Below are 9,344 nucleotides of genomic sequence, written 5' to 3' on the forward strand. Positions count from 1 at the left end.
TTAATAGTTCAACCTTTCGCCTCGTGGGCTTCCTCAGGACCAACTCATCATCATCATGACCACCACCACCACCACCATCTAAGCCTTCCCGTGTTATTTCTTCCATAGTTTTCTCAAACTGGTTTCTCTATGATAGATATCCACAATGTTTCGCCTTTATCAATACTTGTACTTTGAGATTACAATCTTCCCTATAAGAATAGCCAAGTTTGCTTGTTGTATGTTTTCTTTAGTTATGTTTTTATTATCAGTCAATCCAAATAGGATATGACAGGTATATTTCTAGATGTATACGTATACTAGTGTATATGGCTATGTGGTTTTCTACCTCTTTCCATAAAGGTTTTACAGTTACACATTCTACCATGAAATGTTCTATATTGTTTTCTCTTGAGCATGTTGCACAATTTTTAGAACCTTTACCCCCATTCTGTTCAGCAGAATATTTGTTGGATAAATGTTATGAAAAATATTTTCCACTGTCATACTCTGAGCCTTATTTCTTTTGTTGTTGCATAACTGATTAGCCAATGCTTTTCTGTTATGTCTACCCCTAATTTCTTCTTCCACATATTTACAATATACGGTTCCTCACACTAATTTATTAACTGTACTAAAGCCTTCCTCCAAATCTCCCCAACTCGTTGACCTTGGAAAGACATATTCACGTCCTCTTTACAGGCAATTTCCAACTTTAGTTGCAAAGGGGTTGTGGCGTTAGCCAGGACGTTCTACATAATGTATTCATTTGGAAGAGTTACGTAAATTTCTGAAATCTCTTGAAAAGACATCAACCTTTTTCCCAAGCAGACATCACGGACGTGGATTATACCATGTCTGATGCACACTGGCAAACATAAATGAGTTCGCTTATATGTTATATATTTGTTGATGCATAAAATCTGATTTAAAACTCTACTACAGATTAAGAAAGATTTAAAAGAATAATTGGGCTAAGCGGTAAGCTAATACAATAGTTAGTCTTTTTAATGGGGGGTTTTTCTCTCAATATTTCCTATAGACTTTCGCCCAAGTTACCTGAAGATCTTTGTGAACAGAATAACCAGCAGTACAACAGACATGGACGCCACCTGGACATTTACAAACCTTTTTTTGTTAGCAGCCTTGGTAATGTGTTCAAAAGCATGGCGTCTCAATGTTACGTCAGAAGAAATAGAAATAGGTAAGACAGCACAAGTTTCTCTGAACTGCTTCAACCCCTATCAGCAGCCGGACATTTCGGAAATTCTATTGATGAGAATCCAGAAAAAACAGCTGAGCGGATGGTCCAGTGTTGCAGAACTTCGCGACGATGATGTGGACGTCAGACTAACAGCTAAAGATGTGTCCGCTAAGGGCAGCATTGTCTCCGGGGCTAACAGCTATATGCGGCTTTCTTGGCCATTGGCAACGAACGATACAATCGGTGTGTACCGTTGTGATGTCACTATTTTGAATTCCCACGGCAGTGTCGGGTGGCAGAAAAGCCTACCGACCTCCATCATTCGTAAGAGCGCCGTCACAGTTCAGATCCTCAGTGAAATAGTAGAAGAGAACAAGAGACAGTGTATGCAACAAAAACAAGACATCCATAAATACATAGCAGCAGCCATAGAGGAGAACAAAAAAAACTGTCTTAAGGAAAAACAAGACATTTTCCAGAACATGACAGCAACCCTGAAAGCGCTTGAAGCGAGTTTTGATAGCAAGTTGGACAACAAGATACAGGTGATGTATAGCATCTTTCCAGTTACCAAGAAAAATAGCTTCTCTTAATATAAGAGCAAAAAGCATTGTCACTCACCACTGAAAGAGAAAAATAAGTTTGGAAGCTTGTGTCATTTTCTTTAAGTTTTTTTTATGGCTAGCCAGGAGGTAGGGGAGGAGGGATGCGTAAGTGATACGTGGAAAAATGAATATAAACTGACCGCCATTGGGCGTTTAATTAGGAAAACATAGTTTACTGTATTGAGATGAAAAAATGTATATAGATTGTATGGGTGTGTGGATTTAACAAAAAGATTGCGTCTACACTTGTTTATATTTATATAAACTTAATATTTTGTCTAAACGCAAATCCAGTAATTTTTAATGGTTCACGACTAAATGTGCATTTTATATTTTAAGGAAATGGGAATGTGAAGCATCAATGTTTTCCTCATTTTTTTGGGTTTTGTTATTACTTTTATTATTAGTATCATTATTATTATTATTATTATTATTATTATTATTATTATTATTATTATTATTGTTATTATTATTATCATTATTATTATTTACTTAGCGTTTCCACTCTCATTTTTTAACACCAAATAAAAGTTGTTCTTTTGTGACAATGCCATCTAACTGGCGAGCAGACTGAGAAGACACATTAAAAAAGTAAAGATGCCATTTCCAATGCCATTTGGGTTCCAAGTGAATCTTGCAGAGAAGGGCCAATGTCGGAACGGAGTGCGATACAGAAATCATAGACTTCTTTACAGCAATAGTCCAGTTTGGAAGGTGTTATTCGGACCTGATGGAATCGAGTAAGTAAGACTAAGATTCGACCCCCAGATCCAAGATAACTAATTTTTATTATTTCTTTTTTTAATTTGCCAAAACAAATCTTGACCCTATCCGTACGCCCTGGGGTCATTTTGTACACCCGGGGTTGTATTCTTCAAACTTTAGAATACAATTCTAGTACGAAGATCTCTTTGAAACTTTCGGTTTTTCTCCAAAAAAGCATTTTGACAGACTGCTATGCAAAGCGTATGGATCGGATTAATGAGTGTATTTCATCTTTGGAAAGTGGTGGCACAGAGTTCCCCACATCGTATGGATACGATAGTAAAATACGACGTATGGATAGGGTTAGGTGGTGGCACAGAGTTTCCCACGTCGTATGGATACGACGATAGTAAAACACGACGTACCGATAGAGTTAAGATGCTTTATGTTCGGGCTTTTATTTCATGACCCTATTTGACTAGGTCAATCTCGCAGGGGTCACGCTAAGTTTACTTTGCTAGACAGCGCTTCTTCCAGAAGTGCCTCTGTCGCTCAGTACGAACATACTAATCATACAGGGTAGTGAATATTAGTCCAAAAATAAAGCACCTAAGGTCATTTCTTGTGATTTCTTTTTGTAGAAAATGCCATTAAGTCAATGGACATACGAGGAAAAAATAGCTAACAGTGAAGTATGAGGGTCGAATCGTACTGTATTATCATCCGAAACAAATCTGAATAAAACTTTCCAGACTGAACAAGTACCGTCATACATGTAATTAACTCTTCCTTCACATCCTTTATAATTCAAAGTCAGGCACATATTGTGTCGGATTCAGAATGAGGGACCATTCAACTACCTATGTTGTGCTTCGTCTATCATTCTAGGGTACATCCTTCACGACTAAAAACCTGGCTTGAGACCGCTTTCAGATTGTTCATTTTTGCCATGATGGTACCACTAGTCTTAGACTGGTGAGGGTGCGGTGATGGAGCGGTTGGTGCACTCGTCTCCGAAGCAGAAAGTCCGGGTTCGAGCCTCGGTTCGGACACAGATTTTTTCCGCCCTCTCCTACCCACCCAGCAATAATGGGTACCTGACTTCGAGTTGGGGAAGTAAAGGTGGCCTGGAAACACTATGCTTAAGGCCCAGGAAGTTGTCTCACTAACAAAGCAATCCCCAATGTCCGGATCGGATTCGGGAACAACTTTACTTTTTTTTTAGTTCCACTGGGTATGTTTTCGTTTCGTATTTGATTACTGTCAGCAATCTTTTGTTCCTCTAACAATTACATTTTAGCAGCCATACCCTGCAGAGAGTGTTTTTCGTATCAATTGCAACATTGATATTTCTCTCTCTCTCTCTCTCTCTCTCTCTCTCCACTCACTACTTGATTTGAATCTATAGTTTAAATACTCCCTCCCCACAACCTCAAGCTCTATGCATCTCTTTAAACAAACTCTATTTGCTCTTCTGTGTCGGTATCATAATTTCACATACAACAAGACTAATACACGTAACATGAGATTAATTTCAATAGACTACAGGCTGATCCAAAAAAAACAAAAAACTGAACACCTTTTTTGGTTAATATTTTCCTCAACACTGAAGTTTTGCGCTTCAAATTTGAACACATCATTCGGAAGCGAAAAGGAATTTGTCTGATATTTATTCTAGAAAAATCCACCGAATAGTTTTGCTGTATACAGCGTATAAAAAAACAACTCATTTTCAGCTATGTCCCCATTTTTTTAGCTTGACTCGCTAGTTCGCATTAAACCTACCACTCAAAATCCCAATGATTGAACCATATTGCATACTACAGTGGTCTAACAGGCCAACAGAAAATTGCAAATAGTTTTTGTCAAGTTTCTTTTGCCTGCTGAGATCACGTTTAAGATAAGTAAAGAGCAGAGAGCTTTTCGTAGTGAACATTTCCTCACCACCAACTCATTTCGTATATTTCGCACAAGGTACGGAAATAATGTACGTTAAAGTGCCCTTAAGGCCTTTTTTATGTCAAGGGTGGAAAGGTCCATTAGTTATTACCTGTAGAGAATCAGAACTAAAAACCTCCGGACATAAACGACCATTTCAGATCAAGCAAACACCGTTCGTACCTCTTTAAACGTCACCAGGGTGCAGAATTCAGTAGCATTGACTTTCCTTCATCTCACATGTCTGCATTCTCAAGGCAGATCTTCATCTACGACTGTACCATTTTCCTGTTCACGTAGCTCTCAGAGGATAGCAAATTAGCAATACGTTCATGATTCCTCGATCGTCTTGAAAAGCGTGAACATTTCCTGTATGACATTTGTTCCTTGGAAAAGCAAATAGTCACCTTTCATGTTATATCAACTCCACTAATACTGTTTATGTGTGCAACCTCACCCCCTCCCTCTATTGTTTCCAGAAACAGCTCCATACTTTAAGGTGCACAGTGTATGTGGCTTTGATTTCTGAGGGTTGAGTGAATCCTTGTGTTTGGCCACCTTTGGACATTAAGAACGACACATTGAAATGTGTCTAGTCCAAAAGAGAACATAATATTATACACCATTGGTTCTTGGAATTTTAGAATTTAAAAAAAAAAATTAAAACTCAGTAGGAGATAGAAATATTGTTTAAAGAGTACAGGAATGGAAAGATTAGATTTTAAAAATAATAGGAAACGAAACTTCAAACCAATCATTTCATGATTTATCTTGCAAGATCTTTTAGATCGGAGCATTTTGCATGTATAGGTGGTCTTTATAAAAGCCATTTCCTTTTCAAAAATATGCTTCTTCTTTGTGAATTTTATGTCCAACAAATTCCTTTTGAATGAATTACATCTGTTTCAAATTACAACATTCTAGTACACATTTTGAGCTAGATATTTATTTTTTAAAAGTTGTACCGTTTTTTAAAATCACCCTGTACATTGTATGACATAACTTTTGAGAGTTCGTTGATATAAGACAATCTCCGAATTACTTTTAAAAAAGATCTGGCATACCTTCTGATTGTGATTGTGTGTGTGTGTGTGTGTGTGTGTGTGTGTGTGTGTGTTTGTTTGTTTGTTTGTTTAGTATAGGGTTTTACGGCGCTCGCAACTGCATAAGGTCATATGAGCGCGCGGGACACACCTAATACTTTTTCGTTGGTAGGAAATTTTTGAATTTTTGCCCGGGTGGCGGCCGAAGCCTACTCTTATCGATTTTAGACCACCAAGGGATCTTTAACGTGCACAACTTGCACACAGGCCCTCCGAGATTTTTCGCCCTTGTCCGAGAAGGCTAGGTGTAGATCTTTCCTACCAGAAGATCAGGAGTGTGGCAGAAAGACAGCAGTTAGGAGGAGCCAAGGAGTAGCAGTAGAAAGGCTGCAGAAAGAGTCAGGAGCCCAGAGGAGGGGGCAAAGGATGTGAGGGGGTGGGGGCAGAAAGTGGAAATGAAAGCAGACAACAGAACACTGTTAGAGATCAGGAAAGGATGTGAAAGGAGACAATTTTAGAGAAGAAAATTTCTTGGTCGCTACCCGGAATCGAACCCGGGACCTTTGAATGAGAGGACAATACCTTAACCTCTAGGCCACGAGAGCCCCCTGTGTGTGTGTGTGTGTGTGTGTGTGTGTGTGTGTGTGTGTGTGTGTGTGTGTGTGTTTGTGATTGTATTTATGAGGGCACGTGTGTGTGTATGTGTATGTGTATGTGTATGTGTATGTGTATGTGTATGTCCTACATAGTGAGGGACAAAAGCAGGCATGCCAGCCCTATGACGACTTTTTAACACAGTGAAAAAAATGCAAATTGAGATGGTATGGGCACATAACAAGATCAACAGGACTTGAAAAGATGATCTAACAAGGCACTGTTCAAGGCGAGAGAAGGAAGGGCAGACAGAAAAAGAGATGGGAAGACAACATAACGCAAAGGGCAGGTTTAAAGTTGGGCGAAGCCTTCAAAAGGCTGAAAATAGAAAAGGATGGAGAGAAGTGGTTTCCCGATTATCATTGGTGCCCCAGTGGTCATTTAAGACTAAAGGAAAAGGCCGTGTGTGTATGTGTGTGTGTTTGTGTTTGTGTGTGTGTGAGTGTGTGTGTGTGTGTGTGTGTGTGTGTGTGTGTGTGTGTGTTCACGTTTGTGTGTGTATGTTAATAAAATCAATAAAAATTGTACAACGGAAATGTAATTTTTTTTCACTTTTCAAGGAATGTCAAGATATTGAAGTTAGCAAATTTAGCAGCCTCGCTAATGTTACAATTGAAACCAGGCGACCCCACCTCCTTCAATCTCAAATATCTCAACTTCTATTCAGGATAGATGGATAGGTTGTGGGGGGGGTGTTAAATTAAAAACAAGGCAAATAAATTAACTTCCAGATGATACCATTAACTCCACACTACATGCCCAAAAACTGACGAACGGCTGAGTCCACTGCGTTGTGAAACATATACAAATGGATGTGTATGGTTATATATTATATATTTGTTGAAAAAATATTATTATATGTATACACACACCTATTTCCAGTTTACCTCCTTCCTATCTCAAAATATGAGCTTTATAACAAAGGTTAAATAATCACGTGCCTGTATTATTTCCGTCTCCTGTAAACATGAAAGAACAAGTGTATAGGTCAGGAATTTTTATGCGATACACGGGATTCATTAGACACTTACATTATGAAGAAAACAGGTAGTCTTTCCTGGCAATTTCAACATCTACTTTAACTTCCATAAAAACACATTTTAAAATGACACAAATATGTACTACCCACAAGCAGACTTAAACAGGTGGTAAACTGCTATCCAACTCATCAGAGGGGTCACATGCTTAACTTGGTAGCAGAGGTCAGAGTGAAAATTATCGTCAGCATATCTGTCATTGACAGACCATATTATCATTACGCTGTAATATTGAAACTGGACATTAAAGGGGAGACTGGCATACAATTTTCAAAATCCGTTCTGCTCCGACTTGGCAGTCATTTAATGGCATTATAAATGACTGGAAATTTATTGCAGTATTCAGGTAGTCAGATTGATGTACTTTCATTCTGCGCCCTAGGCAAACGTTTACATTTTTTATAACCCTTTGAAGAATGTCCAGGTCTCAAAGTGAAGGGCGAAAATATTAATAACATCAGATATGCCGATGACATAGTTTAACTCAGGCTCCGAAAAATGACCTTCAGTCGCTTCTAGAATCTGTTGTTACCGAATTGTTGTTGAACGAGATATTTCAGATTTCAATATAATATGATTTGCTAAAACACCGAAATTTCCTACAGAATCACTCCTTTTGGGGCACTTAGAACGTAGTAATAAGAAACATATTTCATAGACTTTTTTAATATCCTCTAACAGGTTGCAACTACGACTATTGTCCACACTGAGGCCAATTTACAAAGGATTTTTTAAAAAGCAGCCTCTAAAATGTCGCTGAATTAAAATCCCATACTCCTAAAGACTCGCAGTTTTGAGACCACCCCCCCCCACCCTAAAAAAACGCAAGAAAAACATGTGTTGTTACTACATTTTTTTTATAATCGCAGACAGGTCAGTGCAATGAACATCTTATTCAGTATCTATTACTGCACCATACCAATCACTCACTTCGTAATAGAGCATTGTATGAGTATAATTTAAATTAAAATGCAATTTGTGAGGCAGCGTGGTGGTATCAGGCTCATGTCAGTTTTTGGGCATGTTGAGTTATTGGTGTCATCCTAAAGCTTCTTTATTTGTGTTTATACCAATGAAAATAATATCCATTTATCTTTATTACAAGTCGAAATATTTGCGAATGAAGGAGGTGGGGTCACCTGTTTTCAGAGGTAAAATTAGTGAGAAAATGGCCGCCAAAGATTGGTAATTTCCTTAGCTTAAGAGTCCGTGGTAACTGAAAATTTACATTTTTTGTGCCTTTAATCAACGGTTTTAAGACAAATCCCTCAGAAATGAGTTCTTTAATGGGCATAAAAGGTGTTTAGCCAACAACAACAAAATTTGATAAAAATTCATAAACCTGCGGAAAAATGCAAGTTTCTTCACTTTGATTATTTTGACGAAAGCCTGATTCCACCACGCTGCCTCACATTTGGAAAGATGAGATTTTTCCTTTTATTTTAAGAAAATGACACAAGAAGAGTGCGAAAAAGCTACCTCAAAACTTAAAAAGGAGCAATTATTGTCGTACTTTGGCTACACCCCCAAAGTCCCGATTCTTCTCAAAATAATTAAATTTGAGTTGTAGGCATTTTTAGCTCCCTCGGCCTCTCCTACACCTATACCATTGCTTTAGAACCCCCAAAAACCTGATTTATTCCCACACCGGGCATGTTTGTCACCGCCATTTCCTCATAAAGTTAATATCTTATTTTTCTTTATCAGTCGTTTTCTTAAAACGCGATTTTTCTCTTTACTTTTTTAAGTAACTCCACCAATTTTCATCCAATCTTCATGACATTTTCACAGAAAGAAGAGAAAATGTAATACTAATATAATTTGTTTGTTGAAATTTTGATAGATAGAATAGATGTTTGTTTGGGGTGTCTGGAGTATGGATTTTCACGGATTTTTTTTTGCATTTTTGAATACTACCTCACGAAAAAATTATTTTAAAATTTTCAAATTCGTTTAGGAAAAAAAAACAAGCGAATAATTTTAAGATCTAATGTTTGCTAACACGTATGCTAAAAAAAATAAAATTTCCAAGAGCAGTAAGTGCTGCATTCATTACGTAAGACATGTCATCAAAATCTAATATGGCCACTGTGTCCATCGAAACGAGATATTTTTGTCAAATTTGATTGCGGGTTTTAAGACTCCTTACTATGCTTGCTATATTTGTGAAATTTGTATA

Source organism: Aplysia californica, unplaced genomic scaffold (assembly GCF_000002075.1).
Source record: "Aplysia californica isolate F4 #8 unplaced genomic scaffold, AplCal3.0 scaffold00275, whole genome shotgun sequence".
NCBI lineage: Eukaryota > Metazoa > Mollusca > Gastropoda > Aplysiida > Aplysiidae > Aplysia > Aplysia californica.